Genomic DNA, 21,803 nt, shown 5'->3' on the forward strand with positions numbered 1-21,803 from the left:
AATAGAGTCATGAAGGGTTGGACACAGCTGAAACTACTTAACAACCACAAAATTATTACATAGCAAATATCAACAGCAGAAATTGAACCCAGGTCTTCTCCTGACTCCAATTTCAGTGCCCTTTCTACTATACACAATGATTCACAAAATAATCTAAAACATTTTTTCAGTAAAGATCCCTAAGACAATGGACAAATGTATTCAAGTCCTAGGACAGAGAACTGGCCAGTGGGAGGAATAGAATCCCTCAGCAAAATGCCCATTAACATTCACTGAGTGCCTACTGTGTGCAAGGCATTATGCCACATACTACGGAAATAACCGGGCACAGCCCAACACAAATTTTGTAGAAAGGATAAGAGAATCCCTTTTCTTAGCTAGTGGATTTGAGTAAAACTATGAAAATTCAACAAGAGGTTCTATGTGATATTTTTCAATTTCATGCCAGGTTTTGTTTTGGTTTTTTTCTGTAAGAATAGACAGTAAAGCTCCCAGGAAAGGAGGAGGAAGGCAGGGATTGTCTTTTTTTTTTTGCTTGTATTTATATGTCCAACACTTAGCACAGTGCCTGACACACTTTAAACACTTCATAAATGCCTCTTGACCTGACTTGCACAGGTAGGAACTGGGCAGAGTCAGAATTTGAATGCATGTCTGGCCACTCCAATTTGGGCACCCTTCCTACTAAACCATGCAGCTTTCCTCAAGGCTGATGGTGGGAGGATTGGTAACTCCATGGCTACCCAATTTTGTAAGAAATGTCATAATTCTACAAGTAGGAATTAATCCAGGGGAGGTTACTCCATGGCAGGGGTGGGAAGAGGCTCAAAGGAAGGATAAGACCTCTTCTCCAGGTGAAGGACCATACAGATAACCTCTAGGCCCAAAGGAAATACATCCCAGGTTACTGAATGAACTAGCAAATAAAAATTAGTGGTACTTCAGGATTGGAGAGCGGCAAGTGAACTAATTTTCAAAGTTGGCGGTGGGGGGGATTGGAGAAAGAATAGAGTCTGCAAACTATAGGTCAGAGAGACGTTGACATCAATTCCTTACAGAATTCTAGGAGGTATTGGTTGCTGTCTGTTGTTCTAGAAGACGACCACAATGACATCACTATGCTAGAGTCAAGTTTCAGTCTGTCCGATTGGCTGATCAGACCAATACGAGTTTAAGAGATGGCTAACAAATGTCATTCATTCAATCATTCAATAAACATTTATAAAGCACCTGCTGTGTGCTAAGCACTAAGGATACAAAAAGAGGAAAAGGATAGTCCCTGGCCTTTACAAGCTTACAATCTAATGTCAGGAAAAGAAAGAAGTGATTACAAAGAGTCAGCATAGCATCAGCTGGACTAATCCCATTTTCTTTTCTTTTTTTTTGTGAGGCTATTAGACTAGGAGTTGGGGGAATGGAGAATGGAATAAATATTTCTATAGCTCCTACAATATGCCAGACATAGTGCTAAGCACTCTACAAATATTTATCTCATTTGATTTTCACAACAACCCTGTGAGAGGGGTGCTGTTATTGTCTGCATTTTACATTTAAGGAAACTGAGGTCTTCTTGACTCCAGGCAAAACACTTTATCCACTGCAATGCCTAGCTAGGTAGTACATGGATTAGAGTGTTGGACTTAGAGTCAGGAAGATCAAAATTCAAATCCTGTCCCAGGCACTTACTCTTTGATTGAGTGACTGGGCAAGACACTCTGTCTGCCTCGGTCTTCTCGTCTATTAAATGGGGTTAAAACAGCACCTACATCCCAGGATTGTTATGAGGATAAAATGAGATTGTGATAGGTTGTGCTGAGATGACAAGAAAGGGCAAACTAGTGATTTCCTTTCCTAACCCCACACACATCTATACTTCCACCCCCAAATCAAGTTTATTGGGTTAACCCAGGGACCAACAAAATAAATCAACTCCTCTAAGATCTTCCCTTAGCACCTGGGTATACACACACACATGTGTGTGTATATATCCATATATACACATACAGATATACACACATGTGTACTATATACATGTGTATATGTTCATATATATTCTATCCTGTATCTCCTTGGAACACATGTAGTTATTGGCATGTTGTCTCTGCCATTTGATTGTGATCTCCATGAGAGCAAGGGCTGTTTTTTGCTTTTCTTTTTATCCCCAGTGCTTAGCACAGTGCCTGGCACAGAATAAGCACTTAACACACACCTGTTGACCAACTGACTATATGTAAGTGTTTTTCTAATCTTAAAGTACTATATAAATGTTAGCTATTATTAACATAAAGTATGAGTTAACAGTGGAATATGGCAGTCAAAAATATAATACAATCTTTAAGCTATATTCAGAAGGCTTAGTATGTAGGGCTATGGTGCTGGCAGGTGTACTGGATTCTGCCCCAGTAAGACCTCAGTTCCCATTTTATGAGCATCCCATTTTGGGAAGGGCATTGATGATCTAGAAAGAGCTCAGAGGAAGGTGAGCAGGATGGTGAAGGGTTGTAAGATGCGTGAGGACTGGTTCTCCAGCCAGAAAAGACAAACAAGAGAGAACAGTCAGAGGAGACATACAGCATACTAGCTTGCCTTCAAGAGTATGAAGGGCTGTCATGTTGAAGAGGAATCTGACTTTGCTGCTTGGCCCAAGAGGCAAAACTGAAAGTGATTAGTGGAAATTGCAGAGAAAGTGGGTTTGGGCTTAATAGCTGGGAAAGCTTGGGAACCATTAGAACTCTCCTGAAGTGGGCTGGGTTGCCTTAGGTTGCAGCGTCCCCTCTACCCGGAGGTCTTTAAATAAAGGCTGAATGATTATTTGTCACATGAATTCTTGAATTCTTGATCTGGTACTGTTCAACTCTATGCCTTCCAACTCTGAGATTCGATAACTCTGGGATTCCACTGTTTTACTTCAGTAATGTACTCAGTATGAAGCTATCATAAGGAAAATATACCTGTTATGGCATTTTTTAAAATCCCCTAAGTTCACACATAAAACAGAGACCTACAACATGTCCTGGTGAAACATAAGTCAGTCTTCCTAGGCCATACCCCAAAGGTTTCAAAAGGACACTTAAGACGGCAAGCTTTGGCAAAAGATACTGCTGCGTATTTAGAGGTGGCCAAGGGCCAGTGCTGTGCCTAGAGATGGTCACCAGCCACCATGGTGAGCCCTCTGGAAAATTCCAAAAAATGTTGCTGTGCAGCTACACAGGGTTATAGGGGCAGTTCTCACCTCTCCACACCCAAATAGGACAGGAAAAGAGAACAGCAGTGCAGAGAAACAATCTGAAGCAGGCTCCAGGACTAACAGAGAAAAATACCTAACTCTCCTCTCTTTCCTTCTTAGTCCTGATTCCCTGATAAGACAAGACAAGACAAAGATATTCTGGGCCCAGACCTATCCACCCACCCAATTCATTGTGTGAAGCTGGGCTCCTCATTACCCTTCTGTCTCAGTGTGACTGACTGGAAAGTGGTTATTACAAAAACCTTTCCCATCCCAGAAAGCCCAGAAAGATGGTAATAAATATGCATGTACTTTTCCAATCAATGATACCACTCAGTAAGATATTATGAGAGATATAAGGAAGGATAAGGCCTCAGGTAGCTTACAACTTAGCTGGGAAGATGAGACAAACACACCAGAAAAATGAAATAGCAATATATGAAAACAGCATAAGAGATATTACCAGGTGGTGTATTGTTGTTGAATCATTTCATTCATGTCTGACTCTCTGTGACCCCATTTGGGTTGGTTTGTTTGTTTCTGTAAAGATGCTAAGATGATTTGCCATTTCCTTCTCCAATGCATTTTACGGATGAGGAACTGAGGCAAACAGAATTAAGTGACTTGCCCATGGTCACACAGCTAATAAGTGTCTGAGACTAGATTTGAACTCAGGTCTTCCTGACTCCAGGCCTGGCACTGGGCCACCTCGCTGCCCAATCAACAAGCACTTATTAAGCACCTACTATGTGCCAGGCACCATGCTAGTTGCTGGTGATTCATACAAAAAATAAAACTATCTCTGCTCTCAAGGAATGGTACAAACATTGGCTTGTGAGCTGCTCCAGGGACAGCTTTTACCTCTCTTTGAATCTCCTGCACTTCGTGCAGTGCCTACCATGTAGTAGGCACTTAATAAATGTTTATTGACTAGCAGATGAGTTCAGGGGAGGGAGAGATCATTGAAGGCTGGAGTGGTCAAAGAAGCTGTCATGGAAGAGGTAGGACCTGAAATGGGCCTGAAAAAAATGGGCAGGGTCTAGATCAAGAGAGAAAGAACTGGCAGGAAAGGGAAGACTAGAGTAGACAAAAAAAGAAGAAAACAAGTATTTATGTAGCACATACTATGTGCCAGGCCCTGTGCTAAGAACTTTACAAATATCATCTCATTTGATCCTCACAGCCTGGGAGATAGATATTATTATTATTATTATCCCCACTTTACAGGTGAGGAAACTGAGGCAGACAGGATAAATGACTTGCCCAGAATCATATAGCCAATAAACATCTAAGGCCGGATTTAAATTCTGGTCTTCCTTCAGACCCAGCTATCCACTAGCTAACACCTAGATGGGATTCCAGGAGGCAGTAAGAATAGAAGCAAAGCCTCAGTCATATACTAGATACCAGGTATTCAAAGCCAGTGAGCAGACCCTTGTAGCCAGGATAGAGTGATCAAGCAGAGATTAGGTAGGAACAGATAAAGGGGACTGCATATAGAAGGGCTTTGTGGTTCCTGGGAAACATGCATTCTAGGAGCTCAAAGTTCTGGTAAAGGTCTTTTTCATTATTGCTGTTATTGTGAGAATTTGAGGAGCAGAGACCACTCCCATGTTTCAAGGGCAAGCTCCCGGATATTTGACATACTTCCACTTAGGAAGTCAGCAGAGACCATGTTCTGCTCACATTCTTTCCTGTAATGCTCATATTCCACTCACATTCCTGCTACAAAAGAGAGAACAGGGTGGGGATTCATGCACATCTTTCAGAAAACCCTCCAAAAGTGGGGGGAGGGGAGAAGAATGGAAGAAAAACCACATTCCTTAGGGGTTGTCAGTGGCAGTCTGAGGCAATCACAGCCTCTGCCCAGATGGGTCTGCAAAAGATTAGAGAGTTTCCACGAATTCAATTCAAGCCAGAATAATGGGGAGCAAGGTCAGTGAGGAAAAGATTCCACCCTCCCCCCCCCGGGATGCTGGCCCTTCTCATTTCCCAACAAGATTTCCCTGAATCTCATCTCCCTGACCCACAAATATTGCACATAGTTCAGCTCCAAATGGAAGTCTGGTCCTAATCCAAAAATCGATCTGTAGGTCTGGCTGTTGCCCATAAGGCCCATGAGTGCCCAGGCTGTTCTTTCAACCTCTCCAAGGCTTGTTTGTCAACCAGGCTGACAAGTATTTGCTGGCACTTGGCAGCAAATCAGAAGGGGGTGTTATTTATTTGTTTTTGTTTGTTTTTTGAGGAGAAGAGGAAGGATTTGACTTTGGCCTTGGCAATGAGGGTTCTGCCCTCCTCAGTCATATCAGTTATGCTAGTACTCAGAGCCTGGTGAATATGAGTCAGTTATCTGAGCTCTATTTCTTAGTCTTTGGGCCAGAGGAATTTCTAAATGTCACAGTACAGGGTTTTTGGAGAAGCAGTGTGGCTTAATAGACAGAAAACTAGAGTTAGAGGCAGGAAAAACTGGGTAGCTATGTGAATATAGCTGTGTCATTTACCTTTCAGTTTCTAAATATATAAACTACAGATGATGATATCTATTGTGCCTACCTCACAGAGCTCTTCTGAGACTCAAATGAAATAATCGATTTGTGTAAAGTGTTCTGCATGACTTTGAAGTGCTATATAAATGGCAAAGAGGCAGGATGTCTTGAGTTCAAGTCCTTACCTCTGATACATAGACCCTAGGCAAGTCTCGGTGGTCTAGACAAATCTCTAACACTACATATTTCAGAATCCTTAGCCCTGTCAAATGGTTCAACATCAGAAATGGCTGTGGTTTTATCAGTACAAATGACATTAAAGAAGAGCCCCTGTGGGAGCAGCTAGGTGGCACAGTGGATACAGCACCAACCCTGGAGTCAGGAGGAGCTGAGTTCAAATATGGCCTCAGACACTTGCCAATTAGTAGCTGTGTGACCCTGGGCAAGTCACTTGACCTCATTGCCTAGCAAATTTTAAAAAGAAGAAGAAGAAGAAGAAGAAGAAGAAGAAGAAGAAGAGGCCTTACCTTGCTGCTGTACCCTAAGGACCATAGGACCTTTCCATTTGACTTGAAGCTACAATCTCCTGTTTGTGTTACTGTCAACATTAGAACATGAGATTCTCAGAGAGCAGGCTTTGTCTCCAATTTTCTATTTGTATCCCCAGCACCTAGAATAGTGTTTGCACATAGTATGTGATTTTTTTAATTCGTTCATTTATAAAGGGAGTTTAATCACTAAGAATTCCCTATACTAGTGAAATCAGAGGTCTGCTCCAAAAATTAAATATCAATTATTATTTCTTTTTTTTTATAGGAAGAGGGTTGAGAGGGAGCCTTGATATATATGAGAATGCTGATAGTCAATGAAGATGAAAGCACAGGATGCAAAATGAGGAAGTTGTATACATGAGAACATCCAGGTCAGATGAGGGAATTAGGTTAGATAAATGTATAAGTTCTCTTTGAGCATTCTGTTCTAAAATCCCTCCTGGAGCTAACATTCTATGTTCTAATAGTCCTATGTTCCAAGGTCTCTGTTTCTAAAATCATGTTTTGTGCACTCATGTTACTTAATTCTAAGGAAATGACTTATTCTGGAAACCTGACAGTATTTCATGTCCTCACTAAGGTTCCCCGAGTATGCAAGGCCACAACCTGGGATGAATCCAAAGCCTGTTTGTGCTAATTAACAGCTCTGAACCACTTTGGTGCAGTTTAACTGAAAGTCTCTAATCTGGATACCAGTTCATTATTAAAAATACATAAATCACCAATGAGCCATTCAATTAAACTGAAAAGCACATAAAAAGAAATGCTACACGTTTTCAAAAAGTGGTGAGAGGAAGTGGCACTATCTTACCTGCCTTTACCCTCTTCATTGTCACACAGTGGATCCTAGAGGAAGAGGACCTAGGCTCAAATTTGGCTTCTGACATATATGATCTTGCAAAAGTCACTTCACCTCCATAGATCTGTTTCCTGAAGGGGTTGGATTGGGTAGTCTCTAAGGTTCTGTCCAACTTTAGATATATGATCAGGAGAAGCACCTTGAGGAAAAGAATCATGTCATATATTTTCCCTAGGACAGCATTGTCAACAATGAGGTGTAAGGTTGCATTCAGGTGGATGTAGAATGAAGTAATGTCAGAATACTGATTTTTTTAAAGACCTAACCGAGAAGACCTGGGTTTAAAGCCTGACTCTCTTACTAATTGTGTGACCTTGGACAATTCACTTAAATTCACTGAGCCTCAATACCTTCATGTGTAACCCTTGAACTTCCTGCAGAAGTAGGGCTGTATAATAGCAGGCTATTTCCAAGCTAGAGATTCAGAATACAGCTTTGGGCACGGTTTTTACATTCTCTCCCCTTTTCTATTACAATGATTAAAAAGTTTGAGAGACATCATTTCTGGGTAATTTAATCATTTTATTAACAAGGCCAGCAGGTTGTTAATAAAAGGATGGTCATTTGGCCATCTCTCTTGAACCAAAGACTGTCAGCTATATAAAGATTTGGAGAATTGAATTTAAAGTATTTATTAATTCCCATGTGTATACCCCTGCACTCATGTGAAGGGTCCAAAAGACTTCTGAGATCTTAGCTTTAGAGCTGAAAGGGATGATAGAGATCATCTCTTCCAATCCCCTCTTTTTACAGAAGCGGAAATTTGAATCCCAGGGAAGGTCAATGACTTGCCTTTGGTCACATAGATTGTAAGTAACAGAGGCAAGATTTGAACCAACATCCACTAGACTCCAAGTACAGTGCTTTTTCCACTATAACTCACTATCTCTCTCCTCAGTATTATTGAAGAAACAGGCAAAAATAACAATATAAGACTATATATGAATGAGGGTAAAAATCAGAAGTCTCTCCAGGGACTAGCAATGCAAGGTACAGAGATTTCAACAGATTTCATACAAAAAGTTGGACTTGAGGTGGGTCCTAAAGACTGAGGAGTATTTGGTTAGGTGGGGAAGACATTCTGGTAAGAAGATCAGCATGGCTAAAGTCAAGCAGACAGAAATAAACATGGTTTGGGCAGGAGGCAGTGAATTTGTCTTGGCTAGTAGAGAGGATTTCATGATAGGGAATAATCAAAGATAAGATTGAATGAGTGGGATGGGGTTGCATCAGATCTTGAGTGTCAGCTTGAGGAATTTGAACTTTAGGAACTATAATAACTTTATTCCTATCAGCAATGAGGAATTATCAAAGGATTCTGAACTGGGGGAGACTTGATGAAAGTTGTTGTTAAGTCTTTTTTTTTTTTCAGTTGTGTCTAACTCTTTGAGACCCCATTTGGGGGGTTTCTTGGCAAAGACAGTGGTTTTCCATTTCCTTCTCTAGTTCATTTTTATAGATGAGGAAACTGAGACAAACAGGGTTAAGTGACTAGTCCAGGGTCACACAGCTAGCTAGTAAGTGTCTGAGGCCAGATTTGAACTCAGGAAGAAGAGTTTTACCAACTCCAGGCCTAGCAAGCTGCCCTTGAGAGGAGTACTGTTTTAGTAACATGAGATAGTGGATAGAATGCAATGTGTAGAGTCAAGAAGATCTGAGTTAGAGTCCTACTTCTAACAGTTCCTAGCTGTGTGACCCTGGGCATGTCAATTAACCTCTATTTGCTTCAGGCAACTCTCTAAGACATATTTACTATGTTATAGAGAGGTAGGGATCCTCCGTAAATAGTAACACTCATCTAAAAGTCTTATGTACAGGTCAGATGAGGCTAGGAGAGGCCAGGCCAGGTCAAGCCCTGGTATAAAAATCTTGGGAGAACACTACCTCAAGGGTTTAGGGAGGGGACAAGGAATCAATGAAGGAGTCAAAGAAAGAACAGTTAAAGCATCAGGATCAGGAGAGCATCCCACAAAGACCCAGGATCTCAGAATTGGAAGCACAAGCCCTACCTGAACATGATCCCCTCTACAAGTGGTCTAGCAAGTCCACTCTAACAAGGGTCACTTGCTCATTCAACCTTTGCTTAACCTCCATTGAGAAGAAACCCACTACATCCCAGGGCAGCACACGTCAAGTTCCATTGCTTCTGATTTTCCTTTGTCTAGTCTGTGCCATTGATTAATCTATTTCTTAACTAATAACCAGCTGGCTTTCATGACTGCTGCTTTATATTATAGTATGAGATCTGGAAGTCCTATTCCCCCTTCACCCCTATTTCTTTTCATCATTTCCCTTAATAATCTAGATCTTTTTTTCCCAAATGATTTTTTAAATTTATTTTTTCAAGTTCTATAAAGGATCCTCTTAGCAACTTGATTGGTACAGCATTAAAAGTATAAATTAACTTTGGTAGTATTGTCATTTTTTATTATATTGGCATGACCTAGCCATGAACATTGAAATGTTCTCCAGCTATTTAAGTTCTTTATTTCTCTGAGGAACGCTTTTGTAATTGAATCTATACAAGTCTTCTTATGTGCGTTGATCCCCAGATATTTTATGCATTTTGTAATTATTTGGAATGGGATTTCTCTTTCTTCTTGGGTTTTTTTTTATATAAAAATGCTGTTCACTTTTGAGGGTTTATTTTGGAACTCGCAATTTTGCTAACACTGTTGCCTCAATTAGTAACTTGCTGATTCCCTAGGGTTTTCCAAGTATACCATCTTCTCATAAGTAAATAGGGATAGTCTTAACTCCTCTTTACCTATCTTTATGCCTTAAATTGCTTTCTCTTATCTTATTGCTATTCTAAGCATTTCTAGAACTATATCAAATAATAGTGGGGACAGGGGGGATTGTTCCACTTTGGGGCAGCTCTAATTATTGGGAAGTTTTTCCTTAAGTCAAGGCTGAATTTGCTTCTTTTCAACCTCCACCATTCACCCTTACTTCTGCTCTTTGGAGACAAGCAGAATAAATCTAATCCCTCTTCTGTGTGTGATAGCCCTTCAAACTAACAATTTGCCAGCAATTTAGTACAGTGCCTAGGGCACATAGTAGATGCTTTATAAATCCCTGTTGACTTGATTACTTTAAATACTCTAACATAGCTACCACATCCCCACTAGGTCTTTTCTCCAAGCTAAATATCTCCAGTTCTTTCAACAGGTAAAGTACTTGAAGTCAAATTTGGACCCAATTCTCACATGGCATGATTTTAAGGCCCTGCACTATCCTGGTTGTCCTCCTCTGGACATAGTCTGGCTTGTCAACATCCTTCCTAAAATGTTGTGCCCAGAACTGAGCACAACACTAGGGGATCAATAGACTGCCACAAAATATAACCATTCCATTTATTCACTCAGGTGTACCTTAGTTTTTCCTTGGTTTTGAAACCATATCACACTGCTGACTCATATTGAGCTTGCAAATCATGAAGACCTCCACATTTTTTCAAGGGAACTACTGTCTAGGCCGAGCTTCCCCTTGACTTGAAAGCTAAGACAGTAGAGTCTATCCATTAAGAGAGGTGTGGGGTGAGACAAGAGTGTCAGATCGAAGGAGGATGACATTTGCAAGTAAACCATTGGATCTGTGATTAGGAGGTAAGAGCTGTAAGTGATGGAGTCAGATTGTAAGAGGCTGAAGAATGTGGGGAGGAAGTGGACGAAAAACAAAAAGACCATGTTTTCAAGAACTTTGACAGGGAAAGGAAAATAAGAGGAGGGATGGTTATTTGATACCATAGAAGGTCACAGGAACAAATTGATATGAAAACAAACAGGGATGTAGGTGCATTAGAATCACACAATCTATCACAGAAACAGAGATGGAAGAGATCTTAGAAAACATCTAATTCTGCTCCTTCATTTTTAAGATGAGGAAACAGAGCTTCAGTGACTTGCCCATGGTCATACTTATAGTAAAACATAGAACAAAAATAAAATATAGTAAAATATAGAGCAAAAACCCAGGTCTCAACTCCCATTTAGGCTCTAGTCCACAGAAGTAATCTGAGGGAAGGTAAAGTTCTAGATAGCTTCATGCACTCATTAGTCATCTCCAATGGAAACTGAGTCAAAGAGGACCTTGTACCTTACTGGACTTTAGAATCTTGACTCAGACCACTCTCATAATGTTGTTAGAAGCTGACAGGCATTCAGAAGATTTTAGAGGTAGCAAAGTTGGATGAATTTCGGAGCAGTGTGTAGAAGGGAAATTCTTGGGAAACCAGTCTGTCTTCGGACTCAATTTGAAACTCAAAAGCCATCTTCTCTGATTTGTTGACCTTGCATATGCAAATATGTAAGCCTGCTGGAATGTGGAAAACTGATGCAAGCAATTCAATTATGTTATATCCTGGAGGGGTTAACTTTCAATGACTGGAATCAACCATACTGAGATTGTATCTGACCACTCTATACAATCATTTACAATTGAAGATTCAATAAATGCACATAAAACGTTTAAATGTCAGTTTCAGCAAAGATTTCTTAAGCACCCACTGCATAAAGACCACTGTAATATGTAGGGGAAAAATTTAGATAAAATGCAATCCCTTTACAATGGAGTAGGGACCAGAATACTGGAGCTAACTACAATACACAATAGTATTTGATCACGCATGCAGATATGCAAAACAAAAAGCTATGTGAAGTTCCAGGGGAAGGGTCATCTCTTACAGTCAAAATCGTTAACGGCTTTCTGGAGCACCTGATGCCACTTGCTCTGGGCATTTAAAAAAAAAGGCAAGAATTTCATGAGTGAATAGAGAGTAGAGGGGTTTACATTCCAGCTATTGGGAACAGTGTGAACAAAGGTTCAGATACAACACAGGGTATGTTCAGCAGGCTAAAAGTTCAATTTGGCTGAAATGTAGAATTCATGATAGGAATTAATCCGAGATAAGGCTGGAAAAATAAGGTTGTACCCTATTGTGGAGGGCCTTAAGTGCCAAGTAAAACAGTTTAAATTTCATAGAATTTATGTTTATTTTGTATGATAATGTAATTTTAAAATATTTTAATTTAAAAATAATTTTTTTCAAAATACTGTTGTATTTTAAACTATTTTATTTTAAAAAGCAAATTTAATACTTTTATTTATAAGGAAATATTTTAATATTTGTAAATATTTTAATTTATATTTCATAGGTTTATAGCTCGAAAGGGCTTTAAAAGCCCCTCATAAAATAGAAGAGGAACTAAGACGCTGAGAAATGAAATGATTTGCCACAAGTCACCCAGCTAATAAGCACCTGAGTTCAAGGTTGAACCCACATTTTCCCTGACTCCAAGCCTGGCACTCCTTCTGCTACATCAATAGGAAACCAAGAAAGAATTTCAAACAGAGGAATGGAATGGTTAGGTGCATATGGGAGATCAATACTGCAGGGTTAGAAAGAATATTTTGCAGAGAGTAGATGCAAAAAGACCTGTTAAGAAGCTTCAATTAAGAAGCTGAAATAATAGTCCAGGTAAGTGGAAATGACAATCTGTACGATGCAGCTCCAGACAGAAAGCAACAGATATGATAGATGTTGCGGAAGTCAGACCACCAGAACTTGGTGAGCGAATGGCTATGAGAGATAGGGAGAAGGAAGATCCTCAGATAATGGCAGGGTTTCGAACCTGGGTAGTGGAGGTGCCACAGTCAGAAGAGAGAAAGTAAGAAACCAAAAATTTCAGTTGGGGACAGGTGGCATTTAAGGTGTGAAGGCAGTCAGAGGAGTCTGTAAAGCTCAGAACTGAGGGCAGTGGAAGCTAAAGGATGGATGTCTGGGGCAATTGATCTCTCCGAACCTGAGAGTTCAAACAAAGTCCTTTTATTAGAAACATATTGCCATACCCTCAGGTAAAAGCAATTCCCAAGGTGGTTAAAAAGCAGCTCGGGAAAATATAAACAGATAAAAGGCACAGGAAGCCAGCAAGATTGTTAAAAGCAAGTCAGCAAGGAAGCTCTCCAGGAATCTCGGGAGCTCTCCTCCAATCGCCTGAAAACTGCCTTTATAACTCTTCTGTTAGGTCCAAGATCAATTCAGCCGGGGATGAAGTGAACCTGAATCGGCTCAGGCCTGCATCAACCTGTCCTTGCTCCCAATATCTTACCAGCTGGTGTGGGAACGTGGAAGGAATTAACTCACGCTGTCCCCGTTTCACCAGTATCCTGGCTCACAACTGTAGGATTTCCTTTCTAACAAGTTTTATAACATAAACTACCTAAATATACTGTTGTTTTATAACAAAACACTTTTTTGGGGGGGGAAGTTGCATTTCCCCCACTTGCTATTATCATTGGCGATCAAAATCACAGGTTTTCTGGAAATCAACAGACTGCCACAAACTAAAACCAGATGTATTCAAATTTGATATTTTTAATAGCTTTAAACACAATACTTTCTGTCTAAATGTGTGCTGTCTGAGTGTGATATACTTCCTAGTCCTCCAGAATCCTATTAAATGCAAGATCTGCAGCCAATATTCCCTTCAAACTGCAGAAAATCAGAATGTTTTTAAGTTATGTTTAGAGAGTGACACACATTTTTTAAAAAGTAGAAATACTGCTGCAGTTATTTTTTCCCCAACTAAACTTCACAAGTTTTGCTTGTCAAAATCAGTTACCAGAATGCAAAACACTAAATGCAACATTTTCCTACTCTTTAATAAACCTGCTTTCTTTGTCCACTAGAAAATCACAGGCTTTCATAGAAAATTGATCAAAACTGCAGAGGGAAAAGTCAGCTGACAAAGTCTCGTTTTCTTCAGCTACAAAGCTAGAATAATGATACGAATAGTTACAGGATTGAAGGAAACTAATCCAAGGGAGTCTCAGGTTCTTGCCTTATTGTTTAAACAATTGGGAGAGGTGAACTGAATGTCAAAATGACAAAGACCAGAAAGAACTTCAGTTTGGAACATGGTGTATTTTGACTGCAGTTTCAATTAGAATGATTCTCTGTCTTCTTTTGGGGTTATATGAACTATTAGGTCTTACTTTAATGTTTCTTCTATTGAGTTAAAGTCCATCCAATCTACCACCCAGATCTTAGCTATATATCATCTGAAAAAATGGCATAGAGTGGTGACTTAAAAGTTTCTGAAGTTCTGGAATTTCTGCTTTGTTTTCATAGCCCAAATCCCATCCCCAGGCAGGACTGGAGTAAAAGACAAATGAATTACATGTGCCTGGCTAACTTGTTTGCTTGCATTCTCTCAGTCCAAATCAAACTGATTTATAGTCTGAAATTTTCTTTTAATTCTCATCAGACTCCAAAGTCAGGAGCCCAAATCTCTTCAAATTATCCAGGGAGTATCACTTAATAAAACTAAAAAGGATAGATCCCTTTAAAATAAACTAAATAAAAGCTAGATTTATGATGAGGAGACACTTTCAACCACAGTCATGTCCTAAGTGACCATGCAAATCAAGACGCATTACAGAAAAGGGGTAGGTGGAGGTAGTAGAGCTAATGATCTTGGCCCTGCTCCCTCCCCAGCAACCAAATCATTGCACTCCCTTCTCTATTTCTTTATTTTCTCTTTATTTCCCTGTCCTTCTTTCCTTCCATAACAGGGATTTAGAGTTCTTACTACTCCTATGTAACCTACATGAAAGGGTTACCTCTCAGTCTGCTACTTGACTCATAACCATTTTCATCCTTATTAACCCAAATTCTAAGATAATTAAGGGGTATGTTGGCATATTTCTTTATTAATTGCTAAAATAAAAACATCTCTTTTATTAATTGCCTCCAAGCCCCCCCGGCTTATTAAATGATAAACATTTTTAGCTATAAACATTTAAATGGAAAATCTATTTTCCCCTGAGTAGCTTCTCATCTCATATAGAGATAGATAGATGGATAGATAGATAGATAGATAGATAGATAGATAGATAGATAGGTAGATAGATAGATAGAGTGTATGGGGTGCTCAGGGAGGACTAGTAGTATCTCTGGTGTGAAGGCTTGCCACGCCCTTTTCAAGGCTGCTCAACTTGGTGTTCACCTTCACCCAACTCTCATCTGCAGCTCCAAGAAGCATGCTAAGGTGTACAACAGCCACATTCCCATAAAACCGTCTAGCAGACAGACTAAACCAGGGTGAGGATAACTGGTAGGTTTCCAACCTTTTGGTGAGGTAGGGCAATGTCTACCCCAAACATGTGAAGACTTCCCCCAGAGGAATGGGCAAATGAGAACCATTTGTTCCACCCACCATGAAGGTGACTGAAGCAAGCACCGTGGAGTGCTTCGAGCTTGGCAAGACAACGAAGATGCCAAGATCATCCACTGCATCCCAGGCCATCGCCAGTTATCTCGATTTTTGTCTTGCCGCTGGACTGTGATGACTCGGGAAGAGAAACTTTGTGCAACTCTGCCTCACTTAAACCCAGTTCACACACAAGTCAAGATATCACCCTGTGATGTCATTGGTCCTCTTTGAAAATGAAGGACAAACGACCACAGATAGCTATACCTGAACACATACGTACATATATACACATATATATGTGTGTAGTTACATATACCCATATATACATAGCTATAGCCACACAGACACATGTATATACATACACACTTTTAAAATATATATATACACACACACACACTATATGTTGTGTATGTATATCCATTCGTTCATTCCCTGTCCAGAAGTTCCTTGAGGGCAAGGCATAAAAGTCTTTCTGTCTGTATTTGTATTCCCACAACTTTAGTATTCCCACAGTGCCTGTCATATGTGTGTATGTATACACATATATGCATAATACACACGTGTATACATGTGTTTGTGTATGTGTGTATGTGTGTACACACATATAGCCAATAACTGTGATGTTTATTTAAGCTTAGGATATTTAGTGATATGTTTGTGTGTATGCATGTATATATATATATGGATATGTGTATATAAATATACATATGTATATCTATACATACATGTGTGTGTGGTATATATGTTTATACATGCATATATACATACTCCAAAATGTCTGAGGTTTAATTAAGCATCATAGTTACTGGCTATATAATTTATTCATAACTAATAAAGCAAAGGAATAAATCACAATTTACGATATTTCAGCTGTGAGAAAGGTCACATTCACCCCTAACTGCTTCTTTGGCCTTCTCACATCTGGAAGGAGTCCAGCATTCAGGTGTAAGGACAGCTGCCAAGGTCTTTCTGTAATTCTCTTTATTATAGGGTTTCACAAGATAAAAGTTCAAGGTGTTCCATCATGCAAAAAGTCCTCTTCATTCTCTTTCTCTCTATACCTCATCCAATCTATCTTAAGCCATGACAGTACACTGTCTCTCCAGAATGCAGTTAGACCAGACCGTCTTGGGACTGTGATGAAAGAGAGACAGACAGAGATAGAGACAGAGTCACAGAGACAGACGGACAGAGAGAGACAGAGAGACAAAGACAAAGACAGAAAGAAAGTCTTTGGGACTGACTTCAGAGAGAAAAAGAAGACTTTAAGAGATCAAAATATGAAGAGGAAACCAGCTCCTCACCGTGTCTTGGATTTCTAGCTTGCTGCTGCGCAGCCTTTTATCAACTGATTAGGAATCAACTGATTAGGAAACATCATTTGTGCTTCCTTCCTTCCTCCATTGCTTTCATCTTTCATCTTTCCTTTTCCCTTTCCTCCCTTTCTTCCTTCCTTCTGTTCTATCCCCACATCGCCCCTAGAATATTTCACTTGTCATTGTATCCCTAGAGTTTAGTATACAGTAGGAGAGTAACAAAATGCTTTTTTATTAATTGATTGATTGATCTTCTAAAAAGTAAACATGGTGTAGTAGAAAGATTATGCTTTTAGTCAGGAGAAACCAAGGTTTGAATCCCACCTCAGACACTTATTAGCTATGTAACCATCTACAACTCACTTGACTATTCTAAACCTTAATTCTTTCATCTGTAAAATGAAGATAATAACACCTATAGTAGCTGCTGCACAGGATTTGTCATGAGGCTCACGTGAGATAATTTTTGTAAAGCAATGTATAAATGTCAGCTATCATTTCTTTCAAAAGAATCCTAGAATGCCTAAGGTTCTATGGGATGTGGTTTGAAAGAATCAGCCAGCACAGAAATAGTTTCTTGTCCTTGTCAACAAAGGCTTCAGAGCCCCAACACTGAATCATGTAGACTGAAAGGATTGAGGGTGTCCCCTCCCTGCTCATCTGCTTGACTACAGTCTTGCTTAGAAAGCCCAGGGCCTCTGAGGGAAGCCAAATGTCAACAGCCTGGCTAAAAAAATGCTGGCCTAGGAGGCAGGAGTCCTCATCTCTTCTGACCCTAATTCTGGACCTCTTTTCTCCTCCATAAACAACAAGGTTGGACAAAGTGGTCTCTAGGGTGTCTTCTAACTTCACAGCCCCATGACAGGGAGATGTGGATTGGGTGCACAACTGGTGAGTGTCCCCAGCGCTGCCCACAGCTAGCTCATTACCCACACCTATATAAAAGCAGGCTGTCACTTTATTAATTCGTTATCCAGGGAAAGAGTATGTTATATATGACCACCACATGGTGCTACCTTCAAGCCAGCCACCGATCACATGGCCTTCCAGGGGTTATTCAAGATACTTGTGTTGACTCTCCCTAATGACACAGTATGACCACAACTCACCAGAAGACTCTTAGATGATACATTCTAACAAATCTCCTCGCCTTGCCACTTTGAACTTCCAAAGTGCAGACTTGATTCAAAATTGACTTATGAATGTGTATAGAAACAAGAAAATGGAACATTTCTCAGAAATATAAGAATGATAGGAATCTAAATTTGGTTCTCAGTCTCTGTCCCACATTTGGACTTTATTATGCCACAGAAGACTCATCTTGAATGTTCACTCTGTCCCTGGCTTTCTCACACTGGAAGTCCTTTCTGCCTCTGCAGCCCTTTCCTCTGATTGGCTGTTCCTCCCAGAATCTCCATTTTAAGGAAAATGCCAAGGTCAGCCATGTCCCATGCCTTCATTCTTCTCCAAGCTCTATTTCCTGACTATGGGCTTTTTCTACTATGTCCCTGTGGGTTCTTTATCCAGCCTACACTCACTCCCCGCCCCCCACCTCCCATCCCCACTTCAGCTTCCTTTTGTGGGTTGTTCCCCCCCCCCTTTAGACTGTAAGCTCCTTGAGGGCAGGGAATGAATATCTTTCTTTCTGCCTGTATTTCCCAGAATGTTAGCAGTGTTTGGTATACATTAAGTGCTTAATAAATGCTTGTTGATTTGGAGAATCTCCTGTTCTTTCAACTAACCTCATTCATAAGATCTAGACAATTGATTTTTTAGTGGCAACATGATTTATTAAAACACAATAAAGTGATTAATAGTGTAAAGTGTGTCTTTTATCCATAAAGGGTAGGTTTGTTCCAAGGATTTGTATAAATGTGACTCCTGGGGAAGAGTGAATCTCTAGAAAGTCTTGTCTGCTCCTCTCCAAGCAATACTTGGATTCCAACCAGAAGGGGAGCAAGAAATGGGGGCCACAAGGCTTTAATACCTCTTTTAGACCTCTCCTCAAAAGCAGCTTTCTATATGAAACAACTACTTTAGCACTTAGTTATCAAGAATAGTTCGTTAAAACAGAAAGCTATTCAATCATCAAAACTACTTGGTACTGGATGAGAAGCAGAGTAATGAATCAGTGGAATAGGTTAGGTACTCAAGAAACAACAGTCAAGACTATAGTAATCTACTGTTTGATAAAACTCAAAGACTCCAGCTTCTGTGATAAGAACTCACTATTTAACAAAAACTGCTAGGAAAACTAGAAAATAGTACAGCAGAAACTAGGCATAGACCAACATGTTACACCCTATACCAAGATAAAGCCAAAAATGGGTACACGATTTAGATATAAAGACTGATACTATAAGCAAACTAGGAGAGCAAGGAATAGCTTATCTGTCAGATCTACAGAGAAGGGAAGAATTTATGACCAAACAAGAGATAGAGAACATTACGAAATGCAAAATGGATAATTCTGATTACATTAAATTGACAAGTTTTTGCACAAACAAAACTAATGCAACCAAGATTAGAAGGGAAGCAGAAAAATGGGAAAGAATTTTTATAGCCAATGTCTCTGATAAAGGCCTCATTTCTAAAACATATAGAAAGCTGAGTTAAATATATAAGAATATAAGTCATTCTCCAATTGATAAGTGCTCAAAGGATACGAACAGGCAGTTTTCAGAGAAAGAAATTAAAGCTATCTATAGTCATATGAAAAAAATGCTCTAAATCACTATTGATTAGAGAAATGCAAATGAAAACAACTCTGAGGTACCACATCATACCTATCATTATCTAACATGACAAAACAGGAAAATGATAAATGTTGGAGAAGATGTAGGAAAATTGGAATACTAATGCATTGTTGGTGGAGTTGTGAGCTGATTAACCATTCTGGAGAACGGTTTGGAACTATGTCCAAAGGGCTATAAAATTGTGCATATCCTCTGACCCAACAATAACACTTCTAGGTCTGTATCCCAAAGAGACCATAAAAATGAAGAAAGGACCCACATGTACAAAAATATTTATAGCAGCTCTTTTGTGGTGACAAAAAATTAGAAATTGAGGGGATACCGATAAATGGGGGAATGGCGGAACAAGTTGTGGTACATGAATGTAATGGAATACTATTGTGCTTTTAAGAAATGATGAGCAGATGGACTTTAGAAAAACCTGGAAAGACTTATATGAATGCTGAGTGAAGTGACAGAACCAGGAGAACATTGTACACAGTAACAGCCACAAGGTACAATGTATAACCTCCATAGACTTGGCTCTTCTCAGCAATGCAAGGATCTAAGACAACTCCAAAAGGTTCACGGTGAAAAATGCTATCCACATCCGCAGAAAGAACCATGGAATCGGAATGCAGATGGAAGCATACTATTTGTTCTCTTTTGTTGTTGTGATTTGGTTTGGTTTCTTCTTTCTCGTGGTTCCTCCCATTGGTTCTAATTCTTCTTCACAACATGACTAATGTGGAAATATGTTTAATATGAATGTATAAGTAAAGCCTATATCAGATTGCTCACCATCTTGGGGAGGGGGAGGGAAGGGAGGTGAAGAAAATTTAAAACTCAAAAGGTGAATGTCAAAATTAAAATAAGTAAATAATTTTTTAAAAAATAAATTAATTAAAATAAAATAAAATAGAAAGCTATTAAATAGGGAGTGAGGGGAGCCGTTGAGGTTGGGAGTGGGATAGCAGCCTCTCTAGCAGCAGCTTCATGGTTTCCTGGGGTCTCCACTCATGAGAACTACTACCCCTGGGTCTCTGTTTCCCCTAGGCCAGGTTCTTTCTGTTTACATTAGGTATGGTTTGTGATACTTGACTCAGGTACAAAAATTCTTAGTTATGACTCTGCTGGATACACATCACCATTGCTTTGCTGATCATTGTGCAGTGATTCAGAAAACAAGACGGTGCCCTACCCAGCTTCTCCACATGCCTATTCAAGTTCCTGATCTCCTAAAACTTCTTCAACCTGAGGCCTGTGCAAATCTCAATATGATCTTTCATTGCTTCTTTCTGTTCAAACTCACTTTATAAACAAACCTAGTAAGTCAGAGTTATTCTATAACAAGGGTTCTTTTTTCAGATCATGGGCCCTGTTGGCAACAGCCCTTCTCAGAATAATATTTTTAAATGCATAAAATAAAACACGTAGGATTCCCAAGTAAATCAGTTATATTGAAACACAATTATCAGAATACTTTTTAAAACAGGTTCTCAGACCCCCTAGGTTAAAGAATGACTTTCTATTAAAAACACCCAATGGAAGTAGTCCTGGCTTTCTTGTCGTTTGCAATCCACTTTGCATCTGCAACCCTGCTAGGTTTCAATTCCATGGAAGAAGATGACCCCAAACCTTGGTGCCCTCCATCCTGCTTGCTAGACTCCTTTCGTGTTGTCTTCCCCAATTAGATTGTAAGCTCCTCTAGGGCAGAAACTATCTTTCTTTTTCTTATTTGTATTACCAGAACTTAGCACAGAGCCTGGAACATAGTAGGTGCTTGATACATTTTAATGAATTGAATTTGTATCAACAACTATCTATGAAAGTTCTGCCAGAAGGGGATATAAATGAACAGAGTAACTTAATTATTACCATTTTATATTTACTATACACTTTTAAAAAATCAAATTGTACATGACAGAACTTCACAGTTTCATATAAAATTCTCTTTTTTGTTCTTGTTTGTATATTGAAATATTCATTTTTGTGATTGTTGAGTTCAAAATAAAATATCAGATTAAAAGGAAAAAATCCTGCCCAAGTTCTCTGTAGACTGGCATTTCTCTTATTCTTCTCAATGTGAAATTCCTAAAGGATCATAGGGGCAAAGAGGGTGTGGTTATAAGGAAGTCGATTTATCTGTTCTAATAAAGAAGATAGTGTCTTGTTTATGGGTTCTCCCAGTGCCCAGTACATTGAGTTCTTAATAAATGTCCAATCATAACCATGATTTTTTTGCTTCTATTTGCTGTACTATGCTACAAAGTATTAACAAATGGACTAAATGCTGGACATGAAAGTGTTTGTGGTTTTTCACATTCTGAACAAAGGTGTTTTGGTTTTCTCTGCCTTCTCATCTGGTGAGAAAGTTACTCCTTTAAAAATAACCATTTTTGAAATCTGACTAA

The sequence above is a fragment of the Phascolarctos cinereus genome, unplaced genomic scaffold (assembly GCF_003287225.1).
Source record: "Phascolarctos cinereus isolate Bilbo 61053 unplaced genomic scaffold, phaCin_HiC Scaffold_5;HRSCAF=322, whole genome shotgun sequence".
Taxonomy (NCBI): domain Eukaryota; kingdom Metazoa; phylum Chordata; class Mammalia; order Diprotodontia; family Phascolarctidae; genus Phascolarctos; species Phascolarctos cinereus.